Source organism: Humulus lupulus, chromosome 4 (assembly GCF_963169125.1).
Source record: "Humulus lupulus chromosome 4, drHumLupu1.1, whole genome shotgun sequence".
Taxonomy (NCBI): Eukaryota; Viridiplantae; Streptophyta; class Magnoliopsida; order Rosales; family Cannabaceae; genus Humulus; species Humulus lupulus.
In genome coordinates this window covers 150,940,322-150,963,285 of record NC_084796.1, presented here as the reverse complement: position 1 = coordinate 150,963,285, position 22,964 = coordinate 150,940,322, and the positions used below count along the sequence as shown (strand labels likewise).

The following is a 22,964-nucleotide window of genomic DNA, read 5'->3' as shown; positions in this document are numbered from 1 at the left end:
ACTGAGTGTAGCGTCAGCTCGTGTCTCGGATACTATGCTTCATAAGTGTTTCCAGTTTGTGCATATTGTTTTGTATTCACCAGCTTGTGCTATTGACCTGGGGAATCATGTTGCCTTTACAGAGGAAATATGGATTTGTGGATCATCTATTACAGTTCTTGGCTAGCCAGCTATATCCGAGCTGACTAATAGACTCATGCTGAATTTTAGGACGTACATTTGCCCCCCAAGTTTCTTCTCGTGTTTTATGACGTCATTTTCTGACTTGCATGGCAGGGAATTTTGAACTTCTGCCGCGTCTGTTCGGGTTTTGAGGATTGCATTAATGGCCTAGGCCACTTTTTGCTGCCGTTTCATCTTTTGAAACACTATCATCGAATCTTGTACTAGTTTGATCGGACGGTCCACATCGCTTTATGCCTTTTACGTAAAAATAAGGTTGGCAATTTCCAGGATTCATCACCTTTCATTTGAAATCTCTCTACATCTTCTCTCTTTTTTATTTCCAAACCCTTCTTCCTTCTCAGAAAAATCCAAAAACATCAGTTGCAAGAACCCTCAGAAACCCAGTTACTTGGCTACTCAAGAGTCTTCTAGGAACTCTCCCCTGCAAAGTCTACTTCTTTTATTGAAGAACACACTATAAGTGTTTTGATTTTGAAGAAACTTTTATTTGACTGGTTTCTGTGTTTCTCTCCTTTTTTTTTATATATCATGCTCATCTGCACTTCACCGTAGTCAATATTAGGATATAGAAGATGAGAAGTTTTAGTGTTTGAAACCAGGTTGCTTAGGGGTTACGCTTCTTTGGTTGTTTTTCTGTAAACCGCTCCGTAAGGAGAGTAGTGGCCTGATTTTCTTACACACGGACCCCTAAACATCAGGGGTCTGTTGGGAAACCTAGGTGTGTAGCATAGGTAGCGCGTGGCAACACACCGCGGGCTGAGATTACCTCAGCTTGTGCGTTAAAAACCTTAGCCTTCCTTCATGCTTTCTTGCTTTTATAACAATTCTACGTCGCCTACTAAGTGTTCCATCGTTCTTGTTCACCAGGAGATCTAACGGCACCCAGGAAGAGCGTTTCCGAGAAGAGTGCAGCCGGGTCATCGTCTCAATAAGTCAACAAGGGAAAAGAGTTCACCTTTGAATCCCCTATCCCTCAGTTCGGCCCCGTAGTGGAAGAGGAGGTCGTGGTCAGACCTGATGCATTCTTCGAGGCAGAGAGAATTGTCTCCAAGATCACAACCTAAGGAAGAGTCAACAAGATAATGTTGTCCCACAACATTGAGGTCGGGACTGGCGTCCTCATTGCTCGACCTCCATATGAAGGGGAACAGAGTTGTGTGCCACTCCAGGTCGACTTTTTGGCCTGGAGTGATGAGCACTTAAAGGCAGAGGCCTTTCTTCTCCTTCACCAATATTTTGCTGACTTCCTCAATTACCTGCAGTTGGCCCCATTTCAGCTCCCCCCAAACTCGAATCGACTGCTGGTGGAATTGAAATAGCTTTTACGAAAGCACGATTGGGAGGTTGAGGCTTTTAATGCACGAGCTGAGGTAATCTCAGCCCGTGGTGTGATGCCACGCGCTACCTACTCTATGCGCTTAGGTTTCCCAACAGACCCCTGATGTTTAGGGATTCGTGTGTCAGAAAATGAGGCCACTACTCTCCTTTGGGAGCGGTTTAGAGCAAAACCACCAAAGATGCATAACCCCTAAGAAACCTGGTTTCGAACCCTAAAAGCTTCTCATCTTCTGTATCCTGAATGGGTATTTCCTAAAATTCGCCATAAATTGCCCATGTTTACCCAGAAATTACCCAGTTTTATGAATATCACAATTCTAGAGATATTTTAAGACTTACTCACTAAACCTAAGTCGAAGCCTATGTGCCAAAAACATTTGGAGAACAACCTAATATCTATTACGGTGAAGTGCAGATGAGCATGATATATAAAAAAAAGGGGAGAAACACGAAAACTAGTAAAATAAAAGTTTCTTCAAAACCAAAAGACTCACAGTGTGTTCTACAATAAAAGAAGTAGACTTTGCAGGGGAGAGTTCCTGGAAGACTCCTGAGTAGCCAAGTAACTGGGTTTCTGAGGGTTCTTGCAACAGATGGTTTTTGGATTTTTCCGAGAAGGAAGAAGGGTTTGGAAATACAAAAGAGAGAAGATGTAGAAAGATTTCAAATGAAAGGTGGTGAATCCTAGAAATTGCCAACCTTATTTATACGTAAAAGGCATAAAGCGATGTGAACCGTCCGATGAAACTAGTATAAGATCTGAGGATAGTGTTTCGAAAGATGAAATAGCGGCAAAAAGTTGGCCAGGCCATTAATGCAATCCTCAAAACCCGAACAGATGCCAATCGTTGCGTTCCACGTATCCAATACTCAAGTAATGGGAAAACCTGGATAATCCCGACAGAAGTTCAAAAGTATCCACTGTGCAAGTTAGAAACTAACGTCATAGAACCCGAGCAGAGACTTGGGGGGCAAACGTACATCCAAAAATTTAGCACAAGTCTATTAGTCAGCTCGGATACAGCTGGCTAGCCAAGAATTATAATAGATGGTCCACAAATCCATATTTCCTATGTAAAGGCAACACAATTCCCCAGGTCAATAGCATAAGCTGGTGTATACAAAAAAATATGCACAAACTGGAAACACTTATGAAGCATAGCATCCAGGGTACACTCAGCTTGGGGTACACTAGAGATCTGCCATTACCCTGAATCCTTATAACCCTAGGTACATTATATAGATGTGCGTGGACAGACATTACATGTCCACAAATCCCTGAAATCCCAGACACGTTATATAATCTTGAGGCCAGGGTGGATGTGAAGGTTATGAAGATTGCAACTGAAGACAATCTTGCAGAACCGTTTACAAAGACACTACCAGAAGCTATATTTGATAAGCATATCAAGGAAATGGGATTAGTAGAATTAAGGCATTAGTTTTAATTTGTGCAAGTGGGAGTTTGTTGGGGTTTTATGCCCTAATTAAAACCCAAATTCTTTGTAATCTCATTTTATTATCAATAAAAGAATAGAAATCATTTTTTGACTTGGTTAATTACTTTGCTCACATGTTTTATTTTCATGATTATTTGTTTAATATAAACTTCTATTAAATCCCGAGCATATAGCTAATCTTATTTATGGTGACGTAATCACTTTGGAATATAAATATGATTATATGTTCAAAATAAGTTAATCCTATGATTAGTCAGTGCACCAGATTTACACTGACTTGCCAATCTACGATATGATCTACTTACACATTACAGTGCTACGTTCTTTCCAGAACATTAGCAAAGTAGATAAGATCAGATGTATTTGTTACATCGGACAGGACCGATAGTGACAGTTGATAAGATAAGTAAACATACCGTTATTATCTATTCTAGTCATATCATATAGTTGACCATAGGTCAATTCAATCTCAATTCTGAGTGGTTAGTAGTCTAACTGATTGTATTATTTGAGTTCTTTGACTTGTTCGTTACCAGCTTACCCTACGGAGTATCCCATACTTACATTTTGGGAACTCGGTAGTATAATTGAGTGGGAGTGTTAATCATAGATATGAACATCTATTGCTTCTGATGAAGAAGTGAAACGATGGTTTCCTTTTAGTTTTGTTCAAGGTGTTAAATGATGGAGATCTCATTTCTGTAATTAAATTAGTTTACTGAAATATCATTTACAAGGAACTAAGTGTTTTAAGGATAAAATACAATGAGGGGTAAAGCGGTATTTTAGTCCTATCTCATTGTATACCGTCTATAGAGGATTGAGTGACAATTATGGGTATAACAATGGATAATTAATAGCATATCTATATTTGTTATAGAGCGTTCTATGAATTCAAGAGCGCAATTCTGAGTCTATAATGGAGTCATGAGGAATTAATAAGTTAGTACATTTATTTGTTAGATTTATGATAACTTATTGGAGCTTGATTTCATAGGCCCATGGTCCCCATTGTACCTTGGTTAAAAATCATCTAGATAGTCTCAATTAATTGATTTAATTATCAATTAGAATTATCAAAGTTGACCAGGTCAAATTTGGATAGTTTCACAGAGTTGTGTAATTTTGAGAAGAAAAGATAAATTATGGCAGATTTATTAATTAAGATAATTTGGTATCTAAATTAATAAATAAGTTTAAATCAAGGTTCAAATTATAAATAATTAATTTAGTAAAGGATTTAAATAATTATTTAATTAATTAAATCAATAGAAAATAATACAGGCCTTGTTTTTAAGTCCAATGGGCTTATAATCAAATGAGAAATTTCACGGGCCTAAAGCCCATGATAATTTCGACCTAGGGCTTTAAAATGGATATTATTTTATTTATTTATTAATTAAATTAAATGGCCTAATTGAGTCTATAAAAGGAGTGCTTAGAGAAAAGTCCAAACATAAGTTTAATCACTAGTTTTCTGATAGTTTTAGATTCTCTCTAAACACAAGTCCTTTTCTAAGCCTCTTTGATTATTTTTTCTTCTTCTTCTCTATATCTATCTCATGTGTTGAGAATTGCCCACACTAGTCTAGGTGATTCTAAGGATACATTGGAAGGATGTGAAGAAAATAGAAGATCGGTTCAGTTTCTTGATAATATTCTGCGACAGAGAGGATACAAGAGTTAGAGAAACTGAAGATCATGTATAAGCTAATCCAACAAAAACTCTGTCAAAATTTAGAGAGAGATAAACAGTCGTAACACAGACTCGTGGACTAAGGGGATTTTAACCTCCGAACCACGTAAAAAGGGACGAGTGTTCTTGATATTTTGTTTCTAGTATTTTTAAGTACCATTTACTTATTATGGTTTACCATTAAGCACTAATCCATCCAAGCTATTTACATAATTCAATGTTGGCGAAAAACCATGTCAACAGTTTATGTACGTCCAAAAATTCAGCGTGAGTCTATTAGTCAGCTCGGATACAACTAGCTAGCCAAGAACTCTAAATACATGATCCACAAATCCATATTTCCTCTATAAAGGCAACACGATTCCCAAAGTCAATAGCACGAGCTGGTGAACACAAAACAATATGCACAAACTGGACACATTTATTAAGCATAGCATCCAAGACACGATTTGATGCTACACTTAGCATGGGGTGTGCTGGAGATATGCCATATCCCTAAATCTTTATAAACCTAGGTATGTTATATAGACGTGTGTGGACTGAAATCTCGGACACGTAATATAATCGTGCATGATCAGACATCACATGTTCGGTTATCCTGAGGACCCATTATCAGTTTTACCTGATTAGACAATACCTTAATAAAAATTGTAATATTTATCATTAGTGTGAGACAGATCACACGAGGGATTCGGATTCACGTGATGACCCTAATACCTATCTAGGGATTTTTCTCTATAAATACTAAGACCTTTGATAGGGAGACGGGTGTGGTTTTTTTGCTGTAATGCAAAATCTCTATCAAAATTTAGAGAGAGATAAACAGTAATAAAATAGACTCATGGACTAAGGGGATTTTAACCTCCGAACAACGTAAAAAGGGACGAGTGTTCTTGATATTTCGTTTCTAGTATTTTTAAGTACCATTTACTTATTATGATTTACCATTAAGCACTAATCCATCCCATCTATTTACATAATTCATTGTTGGCGAAAAACCGCGTCCACACAAGAGTTCAGTCTCATATTTATAGGGGAATAATAACGAGATTAATAAATATGATTATTGAGTCAAAGAGTTTTGGTTAATAATCTTTTATTTATTTGTGCTTGGATTTATTGGTCCATAGGTCCCCGGGACGACTCTATCAACATTAATAAAGCTAAGAGTTGATACAAGGGTTAAAATGTGAATGAGCTATTTGAGAGAATATTTATTCTTCAGAATAAATGTGCGATTATGTGATAATTGAAGTTGCACATTTTGTTATTGCATTTGTGCAATTTCAAAATTGTAGAAATAAAAGAAATTAATTTAAATCAATTATTTTATTTAAGTGTGAACAAATAAATATAGATATTCAAAAAAAAATTTGATTATTAAATTCATTTAATTAATAATAAGATGATGATGGAAATTGAAATTTTGAATTTTGAATTTTAAAATTTAAGTTGTTATCTTTTTCCTTAAAAAAGATGATACCTTATTTGAATATTTAATTATTGATTGATTAAAAATAAAAACACATGAATAATCAAAATCTCATTTTTCAGGGATAGGCCACACGCATAGGGCTTGGACTACTCTATGCGTGTGGCACATCAGATGTATCTGATATTGGTTTTTCAATTTTATTTTTTAATTAATTAAATAAACATTTTAAAAGGGGTTTTAAAATGGTATGTTAGATTTTGTCCATCATCATTATTATTATAAAAGGTAATTGATTTTTCTTCATTATGATTATTATGGTAATAATATCTATATATTATATTTGATACAAAATAGAAACAACATGTTTTTGACAAGTTTGAAATAGAGAAGAAAAAGCTATGATCTTTTTTTCACAAAAAGGAAAACCTATTCTCTTTAGCCTACAATCAAAAGTCTCATGTGTTGAGAATACTTTTGATTCACAAAACTTATCCTTGTTCTCTATGTGCCCACCCATTTCTTGAGGTGTAGAGAACGTCTTGGAAGATCTAGGTGTGAGTACTCAAGTAAGGATTGAATGATCGAAATACATACGAAAAGATTCAAGGATTCTTGATAGGCTACAAGAGGTAAATCGTTTCGTATTATCTTAATGTTCATATTATATATTGATTAACATATTGCATATTAAAGGATCCTCATATAAAAAAATGTTTATATGAAAATTTTTGTTGTTTACCATTACTGCAATTTTCGCTGCGCTCTAGAAATCATTCCTTACAATTGGTACCAGAGCGTTCTTTAATCCCTGCATGTGTTAATTACTGTGTGGGTATCATATGAATTTTTATATTATATGTAATATATGAATGGATGGATGTTTGTGTATGAATAGTTTATGTTCTTAAGGGTTGGTTTTCATGGTGTTTTTGGGTTAGGAAATGTTCTTAATTTTTCTATATATGCAAAAATTGTAAGCCATTTTGGGGCATAGGAAGTTCGTAATTTATTTTTTTTAAATTCTGAAAAAAAAAATTGTAATGGCTCGAGCCCCGAGCACAAACCTCGAAGCTCGAGCCGCTACCTGTGCAGCCGGAGCTTGCGCTCTACGCACCCAGCCTCCTATGCAGCTGCAGCCTGCGCGCGCCTATCCCTATGCGCACTCGCCCTGCACCGCCTGCGCCCCAGTGCTCACCCAGCGCCCCTACCCAGCTGTCGCGCCTGCATCCCTGGATGCCTAGCAACCAGCGCCCCTATGCACCTACAGCTGCATCCCTACCAGCCGTAACCCAATAATTGACACACCCAATAGAGTTTGTGTCATGCAAACCCTAATGGCTGTGTAATTATCCATTTGACCATGTTTAAGCCCTATATAATTAAAAAGTGTTTTAATTATAAATTTTGAGTTAATTGTGATTAATCAAAATTCCAATTTGGCCTCAATAACTTGTTGGAAATTAAAACACAAAAGTTTGATTATATTAAATTTGTTTAAAAAAATTAAGAGGTCATTTAACTCATAATGGTTAACTAAAATGGTAATGTCCCAAAGACTAAAAGAGAAGCTCCAAGATCAAACGAGTTGTTCTTTATTAGGCCTTGTTAGTTTAATTATTTTTGTGTATTTTTTGCATGCGCTCTAATTTTCTAGAAATACCCAAAACACCCATCCCACTTAATTTATTTATTTATTTATTTGCGTGAACATGATTAAATTGTGTAACATTTTATCATGCATAATAACATGCCATACATATTACCCACATATTACATACTAAGCATTCATTTTTTTTAGAAACATGATTAGGATTTATTATAAGTTTTTATTTGATAACTCATATAATTAATTTAGTCTTAATTAGTTGAGATGGTAAAAAGAATTTAAATTTCTTTATTTTCTTATTTAATAAAATTTTTTTATTAAATAAAATGGTATTCTATTTAAAAGGGCAAAATAAAATCTAGGGCACGATTATTTATTTTGCATAATTAGATTAGTGTTGACCGCATTTTTGGCCAACGACGTGAGAACGTCAAAAACGATAAAACCTTCAAGAGAATTTTAACGACACAGACAGTTTTGAACAGAAAGTAAATAACACAGCAATTTTTATAGTGGTTCAGCCCCAATATGTTGGTAATAGCCTAATCCACTTAGAGTTGTGATTATAGATCTGTACTCAAGATCAGATGAACTGAGCCAACTGAGTTTCTTCAGTACAGATCACAAAAATACAAGCATTTTTCTTGATACAAGCACTTCTGATCCATGTATTTATAGGCTTAGGATCATACATCTGATATCCCCTAGAATCGGGATATTTTATTATTCTTATTACATTTAAATTTCAAAAATATTCAAAATTTAACATAACACCCAATTTGTGGGGAAAAATGAGATATTCCCGCGTGTGCCAAGACTGGTTCTTGTTGAAGCCATTTCTGGGAATCTTGACTTAGTCCTCCTCTATCTGGTCGACCCATATCTCCTACTGACCACGCATGCAAGTGCTGGTCGAACACATGCATGCTGGACATATGCTAGTGCTGGTAGGACATGCTTTTGCTGGTAGGACATGTGCATGGTGGTAGGACATGCACTCCTCTCCTCTAACATGGCACTCTCCTCTAGCATGCCATGTCTCTCGTCTAACATGGCACTCTCCTCTAGCATGCCAGTGCTGGTAGGACATGTGCATGCTGGTAGGACAATGTCACTCCTGGGCAGACAAACACATGACTGGTTGGACAAGGTCATGCCTGGTCAGTCATGACACTTCTCAAGCAGTCAAAACTCTTCATCAGTCTACCGGGTCACTTTATCACAACTCTGAGGAGTCAATTTATTTATTGACTATTTAATGTGTCTTTTACGGAGCATGTACTGCCACTTGTCACCTCTATTGCCACGTCATCGATCTCCATTTTTTGGGGATAACAATTAGTATTAAATAGAATATCATTTGGTAAAAATAATTTAATTAGTTTTACAACCTAATTAAAAGATATTGATTTTGAGAAAAACACAATTTTATAATAGTAAGTGGGACAGGGAATTATGACTATAAATCCCATGGTCTCCATCATTAGTTGAACACGAAGAGGCATAGGAAGGGCCTTGTTTTGCCTTCGTTTGCGACCTCCCTAAGAAAGGGTTCCAAATATGTTTATTTTATCTCAAGGTTGACTTCTCTTGTGAGAATAAGATTAGTGATGTATTTCAAGTTTGACTAACCGTAAGGCACACTCTTGAGTTAAGTCATTGATAAAAAATAATGGGTTGCACCCCGAAGATGTATCTAGGCTTTCGAGCATGACTAGTACATCTTGTCCAAACAAGCGGTAATTCATAAGTCAAAAGAGAAAAATGAGTTTGTTAGGTTTTGACTTATGGAGTTGAGATCTGGTCTAAAATTAATCTATCGTGGATTAGTAATTAATTTTTAATGTATGTTTTTATATGTTGCATTCATGCATCATATTTACTATTCCAAGTATAAATTGATATTTATTATATGCATTAATTCATTATATTTTATTTATTTAAATTTTAGTAGTATGTCCAATCCAAACCCTGTAACTGCTTTACTTGCTAATGAGAAATTGACTGGTGATAACTAGATGAAATGGAAATCAAACATGAACATTGTTATGATATGTGAAAACCACATGTTTGTTCTTAATGAGAAATGTCTTGAAGTTCATGCTCTCACTGCTGCCAAAACTGCAAGAGAGAAATTTGACAATTGGATCTTATCTAACAATAAGGCCAAATGTTATATGCTTCCTAGTATGAGCGATGTGCTTAGAAAGAAGTTTGAAATTGTTGAAACAATCTATGAGATTTGGGAATCTCTACAAGGCATGTTTTGCAAGCAATCTGATAAGTGCAGACACGATGCTACTAAAATCTTCATGAATATGAAAATGAAGAAAAATGTTTCTGTCATAGAACATGTCCTAGACATGATCAACATATTGCATGATGTCAAAATCCATGCAGAAACCATTGATGAGGGAACTCAAGTAAGTGTAATACTTGAATCTCTCACACCAGATTTTGCGGCATTCACTACCAACTAAGTTATGAACAAGTTGGAGTATAATATGACCAAACTGCTAAATGAGTTGCAAACTTTTGAATCTCTAAACAAAAGTTCCACTAAGGTTGAGGAGGAAAATGTTGCTGAAACCAAGCCTTTCACTACAAACGGTAATTCAAGGAAAAGGAAAGGTGGCCAAGGAAGAGACAAGAAAAAGGAAAAACAACCAGAAAAAACCAACAAGTCTTCCAAGAAGAATAATTCTGCAAATAACTCCAAAAAAAAGGCGCCGAAAGGAGCATACTTTCATTGTTGAGTTCATGGTCAATGGAAAAGGAATTATTCTATGTACCTGGCTGAACTGAAAGACAAAAGGAAGGGTAAATTTATTTACTTGTTTTAGAATATTGCTTAGTGGAAAGTGATTTATCATCCTGGATAGTTGATTTCGGAGCCACTAACCATGTTTGTTTTTCTTCGCAGATTCTTAGTACTTCAAGGAGGTTGGCTCATGGAGAGGTGACCATGAGAGTTGGAAGTGGTCAGGAGATTTCGATAGATGAAGTTGGAAAAGCTCGCCTAGATTTTGATAATAATAAATTTATTGTGTTGGACAATGTTTATTTTATTCATGGATTAACTAGAAATTTTATTTCCTTATCAAAATTGCATGAAGAAGGTTTTAATGTTCCTTTTTATAATAATTCAATTATTATTTCAAAATATGGTTTTGACATTTGTTGTGCAAAGTCTAAAGGTGGACTTCACAAGTTAGAGCCCAACATTGAGTATGATTATAATTCTTAAATTATTTAAAACTGCAAATCCTAGATCTATTAAAATACAAAAGACAAATTTTGATAGTGAAACATATCCGTGGTATTTGAGATTGGGACATAATTTTCTAGACAAAATTAATAGACTAACAATGGATGGTCCTTTAAGATAACTATCCATTGGTTCTCTCCTAGTCTATAAATCCTGCCTAGAAGGCAAAATGTCCAAAAGACCTTTCTCTGCTAAAGGTTCAAGAGCCGCAGAACCACTTCAGCTTGTACATATGGACATTTGTGGTCCACTAAAAGTCCAAGCTTGAGGAGGTTATGAATATTTTGTCACTTTCATTGACGATTATTCAAGATATGGTTACTTGTACTTAATGAAAAGGAAATCTGAAACCTATGATAAGTTTAGGGAATTCCGAGCATAAGCTGAAAAGCACTTAGGTAAATCACTAAAAGTACTTTGATCAGATCGAGGTGGAGAGTGCTCAGATTATGAATTTGAGGACCATTTGCGTGAGCATGGAATTCAATCCCAACTTACTTGTAACGTCCCGAATTTACTGTTAAGGCTAAGTGCTTGGATTATAGTGTCTGGATGGCATAATGGGATTTATATGTTGAATTAATTGGATAAATGTGTGACTGCATGACATACATGATCTATATATGATAATAAGGATTTAAATGCATGTTTATCTGTATTAAATATGCATGTGGGCCCATTCTTGATAATACAGGCATATTTGTAATATTGGCTCGTTGTGAGCATAAATGTTATTATATGTGTTAAAATGATTGAGACCACATTAATATGTGAATATATATATTTGCGATATACGGCTCGAGGTGATCCTAGTGAGTGGGTTAGCGGAATAGTCACAATGGGGTCCAATACCTGACTCGGGGCGAGCCTTAGGGTATTTTGGGAAGTTTAATGTATATTTGGGATTTATCGAGTAATGGGTAAGTGTTTGGTAGTTAGCTGGGCATGACGATATTAATTGGGAGTTTGTAGGATGACTCGACGAATTAGCGGGAATTGGGGTTAATGAACGTTTTATCCATAAGGGAAATAAGGAGGCTAGGTTAGTTTAAGGGGTATTTTTGTCATTTGAACTTAGAGATATAGATGGAAAGTATCAAGTTTTGACTAGAAGATAACAGAACACTCCCCAACTCTCTCTCTCTCTTAATCTCACAATTCTCTCTCTCTCCCTTTGGTGAGCATTGAAGCTAGAAGAAACCATGAAGGAAGCTTGGGCTTGAGCTGGGAAAAACTTGAAGAATTGAGGTTAGGAATGGACAAGTAACAACTGAGGGAATGGAGTATTGAAGGATTAGCAAAAGGATCAAATCATATCTAAGGTAAAATCTATAACCTAGTTTTTCTTTGTGAATTTCTGGGTTCGGAAAGTGTTTTGGCATAATTTAGCTCTAGCTTTGGTTCTGAGTTGGATTGAGGATTTGATATGAATTCCAGACTGTTTGTGGTATTTATAAAGAATTATAGAGAGATGTAGACTTAATTTTGGCTCTAAATCATGTTTAGGTTAAATTCTGTGGCTATGAATTGGGAGAAAACAGAGAAGCAAACTGGGTTTTCTAGGTTTGTGTGTGTGGGGGGGGGGGGGGGGGGGTGGGGGGGGGGGGGGGCCACCTTGTTCATGGGCGCTGCGGCCCACGTGCCCCAGGAGCCTGGGGGGCTTTCTGTTTCTTGGGCGCGCCACGACCCTCAGGGCCAGGTCACGATTCGCATGCTTGTGAGGTTTGGGGGGCTGGCACCTCTGTCTTAAAGGCGCGCTGTGACCCTCAGGGCTAGGTCATGGCCCGCCTAGGCAGCCCTAACTAGAATTGGTCTTAAGGCTGAGGGTGGCTCAAGGATCGAAACCTAAGCGCTCGAGACAATTTCTACTACCCGATTTAGTAGAAATCGAAGTCCTAGAGGCTAGTATTTGACTAGGTTATACTGCAAGGGCTCAAGGATTAGGGATCGTGCTCGAGGCAGCCATATGCTAGTTTCTTGGAATCTAAGGTAATAAAACTGTACAGGAGTTATGATTAGGGCTAAAACCCCTTGTATGAATATATTATGAATATGAACATATCTATAACAAATAATATCTAGATGGGCATGCTTGTATACACTGCCATTGACTATATGTTGTGCAATGTGTACTTGTGATTATATATGTTTACAGGCCGGCCTAAGGGTGCCGGGGTCAGCTAAGAGACTAAGGAACTCGGCCTAAGGGCGCCAGATCTAGATATTATACCATAAATGGAAGTATGGTTCACACTTAATCATTGTGATTGTTTGATGAGTTTTGTTTACATATTTGACTGAGTTGGTTAATACTGCTGGTTTGTGAATTATATCTTGTTGTTAAATGAATCTTATGATTTCTATTTACTGCTTTTATACTGTTGCCTAGTTAGGCATGCTGGTTTAATTTTTCTTACTGAGCCTTGGCTCACTGGTGCTACATGGTGCAGGTAAGGGGAAGGGATAGCAGAACTTGGTATGAGTTAGAGAGCTTCAGAGGAGGTGTGTACATATGCAGCCTACTTGATTGCCACAATCAAGATAGATTGGGAGGAACTAGGGTTAAACCCTGTTTTGTCGCTTAGGATGGCTAAGTTGTATTTTATTTGTCTTTTACAAGTCTGTAAACTGACTTTGGGCTCCCGTGTACAAACTTAATATTTTAATGAAAAATAACCATTTTGTTCACCAAATCTTTTAATACTTGACTATTACTTAGTCTTAATTACACATTTAAGTTCAAATGACTTGCTTAGCAAGTTACGCACTATTTTAAACCATAGTGTAATTGTTGACGGTGAAATCTCGTCAACAAAATTTGATCGGAAAACTCAAAGGTAAGTATGGAGATTTTTAGATCGGAACTTGAATGAACTTATGAAAAGATAAACACAGATCAACAATGGAGTGAGCCTTTGTATATTACTTAATAGCTTGAGTGTACAATGAATTTTTCCACCCCTTTGCTGGAGGGGTGATGATCTATTTATATTGGGGCTCTAATGGATCCTCATACATTGTGGTCCGAAGGGACAAGATAGTACATGTGTACACTGTCTGGGTATCTGTACAGGTGGTAGTGGTGTTGGAAGAGTGGTGGTCTGCTCTAGTACATGTCAGGGGTCTGCAAAAGTACTCCTGCCTTGGTATCATATTATGCCTCCACTACTTGTCACTACAAGAAAAAATGCTTTAATAACACTGAAAATGTGTTATCAAAACATACCATAACACTTTTTGATGTATTAAGACCGACTATGTTATCGTAGGTCAGGGTACTTTACATAACAGTTTATCATTGTTATACAGATGTGTTATTATACTGTAAACGATAACACACTTTCTGTGTTATTTTAATAAATAGATAAGTGTTTAATTATATTATTTATAGTTGATTATATAACACATTTCAATAATTATAAATTTGTGTTATACTACACTTTAGTATAACACATTTTTTGTGTTATGCTACACTTTAGTATAACACATTTTTTGTGTTATGCTACACTTTAGTATAACACATTTTTTGTGTTATCCTACACTTTAGTATAACACATTATTTGTGTTATATAATGAAGTTTCCATAACAAAATTCTTTACATAAAAAGTGTTATTCTAATAGTTATTATAACACAATTTTCATATTATTTTAATATTTAAATAAGTTTAAATTCTCATTATATATTCATTTATATAACAATAATCTATTCTATTATATTTTAATTTTTTTTATATAATTAAAATTAGCTTTCTAATATATACTAGCATCATCAAATGAACTTAATTTTCAAATAACAAAAAGTAAAAACATTCAACATTGTATTAACAATCCACAATTTAGTTTAAACATTCAACACTGTCATCAACAACAAAATGTTCTTTAAGTATTCAAGTAGTCTTAAATATTCAACATATTGAAAAGTTACTACTTTCACCACAAAATATTCTATAGCTGCCCAACACAAAGCCTTCAAAATTAATTATCATTTTCTCCTCGAATTGATGGAGAAAGAGACATTTTTCTCCTGCAATAGCAGATAAAAGGTAAGGTATATGCTTAAAAATATTAAATAATATGAATCAAATAATAAAACTGTAAACAATATAAGACTTAAGCAAGCAATTCCAGGTGAACATACTTCAAAATTCAAAATACTGCTATCACACAGTGAATAGATACATATTATAGTAAACAAACATTAACATTTTCAAGTTAAAGGGGCCTCAATTTCACCCTAAATACATCTCTGGTTCAGGTGCTTAATTAAAGAGACAGCATGTTAAAAGTTTGGGAGATTTGAGTTACAAAAGCATTTAGAATGATACTATTATTTCTAGGGTAGATCCATCGAATCTCATATCTCATTTAAAGGAGAGGTGTAATAGAATATGGAGCTCAAGCAGGTACTAAACTCTAGACCTTAAGTTATTTAGGCACTAACAAGTAATTACAAAAAAGTGATACATATTCGTAGTCAATTACGCTGATATAGTACAGTGTTGTGTTTACTAACATAGTTCAACTTATTACATAGGAACCTAGATAAACTAAAATAACTTACATCTGACTCATTTAATAAGTCACTCTCGAGGATCTCAAGAAAAAATCTCAAATATGCAGCTTCAAAAGCTTGACGAACATAGCTAATATGATCAATCTCCTGCATATACAACGTTAATTAAATACTGTAACAGTATAGTGCAGGGGGGAAAAGAAAAAGCCAAGCTGAAATGCATACCATTAGAACATTGTTTTCTTCTTTTCCCGGAAGTGATGAAATCAGACAAAGAAACACTGCCCATGTTAGAATTAGTGGGCCTGCTTCCTCAGTTTCAAAAGCATTAAAACTTGACACTATTGCATCCATCTCTTGGACATCAATTAAGGAAAAATGAGAAGAAACCTGCCTGAAGAATAGTGCAAGTGTTTTACAATAACGAAAGACAAGGTAAAAAGAATAGTGCAAGTGTTTTACAATAATAAGAAAAACAAGAAGAATTAGTCTGACCCTTCTGTTACATAGAACAAAAATTGGGGTCACCGAGTCGCCGATTCCTTGCTCATTATCAGTGTTGAAGTGAGTGAAGACATATTTGACACTAGCTCTCTCAGTGGAAATAGAAGGAATGAGGGTAATAAGAACAAACACTCCTGAGTAAGTGAAAATTTCAGTAATTTTCAGTGAGAAATTGGAAAATGTATGGTATAGGCAGGAGAGGGAAACTCTTGATCATACCAATAATATTCCATGCAGCAACCAACTGCCCAAAGAAAGATAACAAAGATATGGGAAGACTGTTTGTGATAGCATGAAGAAGCAAAAATAATAATAGAATCCAAAACAAAAATAACAATCTTTATTCATTTTTATCAAAAGTGTGCAAGTACAGTAAATATTAAAAACTAAATGAGTGATCCTTTGGTCAGAAATTACCATAAATGTTTACTAGTTGTGATAGATTTTCTTGAGAAGGCTGTGAAATTTAAGGATGCAGCAACACTTATTCTTGCTTATGTTCTTTCCAACTCACTCTGGTCATAAGGTGATTCAGAAACTGTACAGAAGAAGAAGAAGAAGAAGAAAATTCATTATTTTTAAACAATTCATTAACCAGACAACAGAAGGCCATAATCTCTTTACAGAAGTTAAAAGGAAAGGAAAACACAGATCGGCATGTCGACACTCAAAGGTAACAATAAGCTGATTCACAAATGAAAAATCATTTACCAATTTGGCAAATTAATTTAAAAAATTAACAAAATGTAAAGCCATTCTATTATTTATATGAAATTTGGAAAGCCACTGTATTATTTAAGAAAAAGTAAGACCACAAATAATAAATAATACCGATCACAAATTTAAATGCTTACCTAAAGTATAGACATTTATATGGTGAGGATGGTTGTGACAGGCATGTGTCAAAAAATTCAAATGCCTCAAAGTTGAGTTCAATAAAGAGTTCTCCTTTCACGCATCTAATTGATTCGTCATTCTTGCCCAATCCATTACAAAATTACCAAAACCAATACAAACAAACCATTCCAAAACATATATATAATAGCAAAAAAGCTACTGGACCAAAGTAACAAGGGATATCTCCAGAAGTAACATAAATAAAATGGAAAGAATTAAAAAAAAAAAAAAAAACAAACAAACACATACATGCTATGCCAGGGAAGTGTTTGTGACCAACTAAGACCAGAAACATAATATAGGTGTTGCGGTAAACAAGTTATACAATTCAAATGCCTCAAATGTTTTGAGTTCATGAAAGGAGTTTTTGTTCTCCTTTTCACACATCTAATTGAATCATCATTCTTGCCAATTCCAAACACATCAAATCGAAATTAATAAATCACTTGAAAAAAATCTAAAATATAGGTAGGAAAATCATACCTAAGAGAAAGAGAATCGGGTACATTTGAAAAGAAATAAAAAAAAACATTAATATAGAAAAAATAAATTGAAAAAAAGAAGTTAAGAAATATATAAAAGATGATGGCTACTCATTGTTGGGTTTTCAGAGAAATAGATAGAAAGAACCACCACTCACTAGTCTTCTATTCGATCTAATAGAAAATGCAATTGATCCACCTAGTAACTCAGTTAAATAAATTAGACAGTTGGAGTGCAATACCGAAATGGAGTAATATATGCAAGGAACATTTATCAAAACAGATCATCAAATATATATACACACACACATTATGGATATATATATATATATAGTGTTTAAATTTTAGACCATTCCTTATTGATTACATATATAAGATCATCAAATATATTTCAAACACCAAATCAAAATATAATATCACCATCTGGACTCTAAAATCACCAAATGTTCAAAGAAATAAATTTGGTATTATTATAGTCAAATTTAAAGAAAAATAGAATTTAACATGGTTCTACTTAACTACCCCTTGCTCTTGAATTCTCTAACCCGAGACTATGGAGTTTCCTTCTCCAAAGTTGGTTTCCAATTCCTTATAACATCAAGAGATCTCTAAGGACATATTCATACTAAAATCCTTAAAGAAAATTCAATTGAAACTTACCCTAAGAAGAACTCTTAAGCTGGCTGAACCTCTTAGGCTGGCTGAACCCCTTGAGAACACAAGTTCTCTCTTTTTGCTATCTAGTTCTCTCTCTTTAGATTTTGAAAATGAGGGCTGTGAAGAATAATGGTAACTGCCCCCTCTACTCTCCCTTACGTAAGCTTTTAGTCAAAATCATGATGAGTGCAATCAAAATCAATAAAGAAACACATTAACAATATAACAAACTGATAGCTTTTAGTCCACCAACCATTTGATCAAAATGAACTAATAAGGTAAATGGAAATTATACAACTAAATATTCAAATAAATCCAATTTAACATACACACTTACATGTATAAATATCCAAATATATGTTGTTCTATGGACAGTAAATACTTCTTGAAATGTGTCTTCTCTTTTCTTTTTTATGTTCTGAACATTTGAATGATTCCAAAAACTGCAGTAGGTGACATTTATAAAAAAAAATTATTATGGTTTACTCAAAACAGTTACAATTTAAAATTGTATAACTTGACATTAAAGGTAACTAAATAAAATGAATAATAATGACTGTAAAAGCTATAATATCCAATAAATTGCAGAGGTAAAACAATAACATAATGTAAATAATCCATCCATCCATCGAAACTAATATTTTATTAACTGCTCATGAAGATTTTACATTAGATCTAGTTCTAGCACAATTTTTTTTTATTTACTTCAATTAGCAATAGCAAAATTTTGACACACACAAAAGTTTCATTAGAGAATCAGACGGTGTGAGTGAATTTCTACATCAAAAGCCCACACCCTCACTAAGTTTAATGTTTAAAGATATATGCGAGACTTTCTTTTGTCCCCGACAAACAAACAAATATATTCACTTTATTGCCACAATTAGAAGGAATTGACACAAAGAAAGAATAAAATCGTATGCACAAAGAACTAAAGCAACGGTCAAGTTGGATTTAGAATTAAGGATTGATTTATCTGTGTTTTAAATACCATGTAAAAAAAAAATCATTCTACTAAGCAAATTGAATATAATGTAACCTAATTCTACCTACAAAGAAAGGCCATCAATACCACATCACTGTCATCCTTTGCAAACAAACACATAACCCAAACAAAAAAAAGAACTCAGTGATTTCAAAACTAAATAAATACTTGAAAGATAAAGGAAAAAAAAACCAAACTTACAAGGGAACTGAGAGATAAATTGGAAGAGAATGTTGCTTCACCCTAAATTGGAAATATTTTTATGAACAAAGTGTTCAGGGATATATAAGACCACCATTTTGATTCGATACTTTCGTGCCTATATAATTTAATTATTCCCACAATGCTACTTGATGTACTAAAAATTAATGAATATCATGCATTGTTCAAACTGTAGTTAAGTTGAGTGAACTTCATTATAGGAGTTGGCCCTGAATAGAACTTATATATATATATATATAAGTTCATGCATTAAATCATAAAAATTATCCTAGTCTAGATCTAAAAACAAAGAATAAAACATATTCTTATTCAGTTGCATATTTAAGTAGTTTAATAAAATATGGCTTCATGCCCTTTATAGATATAAATAAAATAATTATAGAACTATAAAGAATCCATAAATCCAAATTACCTCCAAATTCTTGCTCCAACACGCAATGCAATGAAGAGAAACAACCCAACCCATATTCTAGCAAGGAAAATGCAGGAGAAGTAGACCGAATGAAGACGGATGAGATCATTCTAGCAAATAGAAAAAATATGGATGAGGGAAAATAGCATACACCAAATGGTTTATAATTTCCCATAAAATTAACAGTGGGATCCAACAACAAACTGATAATCAAATATGCCAAGTATGTATAGTATAAGGATCATTAAAACAATGCATATATATAAAGTATATATTCAACCTTAGATGTGTTTTCAAGTTAATGTAAGCTATTCAATGTAATATCCATCTTTCATATTCATGGTATATTCTTATTCAATTGCATATTCTACCTTAGATGTGTTTCCAAGTTAATGTAACCTTATAAAATTTATATGCAACTAAACCATCCCTTCTCATTAAGTTATTCATATAATATGTATATTATTGATTTATTGGAAAAAAAATGGAGACACCATCTCTAAATGCACATAAGACTTTTCAGTTCCAAGGAACACATAATGCACATCTTTTGTTCTTATTCCAAGGGAACCATGTTATTCACATCCTTAACTATATTAATGTGCACTAATCAAGTTATAAATATTTAAATAACTCCTCACTACACTGGTACAAAGAAAATACCACCACCACCACCATAACTAGGAACACATATAAGATCAAGCAGTCATCTATAATTGAGCACCACCACTACTTAACATCTCTATCGAGACCAACAACTCAAAATACTAGTTTGGTACAACTAAGTTTGTACCAATTACAGAAAATAATAAAGCCAACCCAGATTTTTACCAAAGCCAGAAAAGAGGAACCGCAAACCAATAATTTTTTTTTTATAAAAGAACTCTGCAATCATTCTTTTGAAGAGTTTGTCGATATACTACGATTTGAACTGCGAAATACAAAAAAAAGTTCATATAAAACAGGAGGCTTACTTATACTTCAATCCCTCCCGAAGTTCTATAAATTAAAGATGATGAAATGGGATAAGGAAACACTGAAAAAATCATTAACTCACTCAGAGCAACTTAATTTTATTAGTATAACAACACAAAACCATAACAAAAACCTACAAAGAACTACTTTACTATAACCACAAAGTGGAATTTATGGAGAACTTTTCAAGCCCATAATAGAAACCATAACAAAATTCAACCATCAATAGAGGAAAACTCATGAAGCAAAAACTAAGATGCTACAGTATTAGTGAACTTCTAACTTGAATAAAAAAAATTCAGACAAATAATCACAAACAAATTGATCTCCGATAAAAAGGCTAACATAGAGAGCTTGAGAGAGAGAGAGAGAGAGAGAGAGAGAGAGAGAGACCATACCTTGGTAGAGAAAGATAGAGACAAACAAAAACCAGATTATCTCCTTGCTACTACTTTCTGAAAAATCAGAGTTAAACAATACACACCTAGGGATTCTCCAAATCAATGTGTTAATAGAAATAAAGATGAAATAGAAAGTTAGCAAAAACAAAAGGAAAAACCCTATTGAGTCTTCTGAATGCTCTAAAGCCTACCTCAACTTTGCCATTCGCTTCCTTCTAGCTCCTCAAACGAAGCCCTGAAGTGAAATTGCAACAAAATGAACATAAAACAAAGGAGACATTTTGCCAAGAATTTAACCAGATAAAACTCCACTCTAATCATATCCCAGAAAGACAAAACACATAAAACTCAACAAAAAACATTTTAAAGTCAAAGCCCAGCAATATGAAAATCAAAAATTAATTTTGAAAACCACAGATTTTATAGATTCTATGAGATTCAAACTGATAAATCTAACATCTACAACTAAATACTTACCTAGCTTGCCAAGATCGAAGAGAAGAACGAATCCGAGAAGCCCAACGACTAGAAATCGAAGGTTGACAGAGAGATAGAGAAAGAAGAGAGAGAGAGTGAGGAGTTCGAAGACCGTACCAAGCCGAAGAAATGTGTCTCTTCTTTGTGTCAAAATGTTGAAGGAAATGGGTCTCAGAAATGTTGAAGGAAAGGAAATGGGTCTCAGAAATGTTAAAGGAAAGGAAATGGGTCTCAGGTCTCAGAAGTGTTGAAGGAAAGGAAATGGGTCTCGGGTCTCACAAATTCTCAGGTCTTAGAAATGAAAAAAAAAAAGCTAAGTGGCGGAATGGTGCAATATATTACCGCCCTTTTTTCATAAATTTTCCCAATATAATACTCTAGCATAATACTTTTTTATTAGTATTATATTCATGTGTTATGGAAAGGGGTATTTGGTGTAGTGTGTCGGGTCAAGCATGTTGAGGGAGTCCTTACCATGTACCATTCTTGTACTGCCACTACCTGTCTGGCTGGGATACTGTATCCGTACTCTGACTCCTCTAGGTTTGTAGGTACATTCCATACTCATGCATGTACCCTGCACCTAGTGGATGTTTTCTCCTTCTGAAGCTGTGCATGTTGATCTAGCCGTTTTATGTTTATCTAAGCATCAAATTTCTTATTGACGGGAAAGGATAGATATGGGAGGTAAACTCTGCTAGCTGGATTAAAGGGGTAAGGTGTGAGAGGTCCCGCGGGGTGCCCAAGCACGAGGCAAACCCGCGGATGAGGTTGGGTCCGAAGCCGTCTCGCAGGGTATTAGGCACAAGGCAACGGTGCGGCCATCCCTCGCAAATCCCCTAACTGTGTGGCTGGTGCGTGTGATGTCTTGAGGGCCGTGAGACGCCCTTCTCCAAGTGGTGTCATGAGGCCAGGCGCGCGGGCCCATGGTGGTGTTGCGAGGCGAGGCGCAGTCCCTGGCATGCGCTGGTGCGAGGCCCTGATGCGCGGATGCCCCAGGTGGTGTCGCCAGGTGTCTGCTGTCCCTGCATGTACGGGTGCGAGGCTAATTGTGTCTCGCTGGGCGAGGTCCCACGTGGTGCAAGACCCTCGGGTGTGCGAGGCACGAGATGCTTGGTCTCGATATGCGAGGTTGTACGAGGGTGCAAGGTGCGAGACCCTCGGGTGTGCGAGGTGCAAGACGCTTGGCCTTGCTACGCAAGGCTGTATGAGGGTACGAGACCCTCGGGCTTGCGAGGCACTTGGGTGTGCGAGGTTCCGCGTGGTGCGAGATGCTAGACACTTGGCCTCGCTATGCGAGGCTGTACGAGGGTGCAAGGTGCGAGATACCGCCTGGGGGAGCTGGGGGTCCGAGGCGCATGTCGAAGTGCACCTTGCTATATGAGACTCTTCCCACAGCGTGGACCCAGGTGGATGAGGTGCCTAAGTGAGGCCATGTCTTGCGAGAGA

At 35.4% G+C, this 22,964-nt stretch overlaps 1 non-coding gene and 1 pseudogene across 1 annotated transcript; both read right to left on the bottom strand.

Annotated features, from left to right (window-relative positions):
- Window positions 1–16,897: 16,897 nt before the first annotated feature.
- On the bottom strand, window positions 16,898–16,994 carry LOC133833313 (small nucleolar RNA Z266; annotated as a pseudogene).
- Window positions 16,995–17,213: 219 nt separating this feature from the next.
- LOC133833311 (small nucleolar RNA Z266) lies at window positions 17,214–17,318 on the bottom strand. Its single transcript, XR_009892702.1, has one exon. It is a non-coding gene; the product is annotated as a small nucleolar RNA Z266 (small nucleolar RNA).
- Between the last annotated feature and the right edge of the window lie 5,646 nt (window positions 17,319–22,964).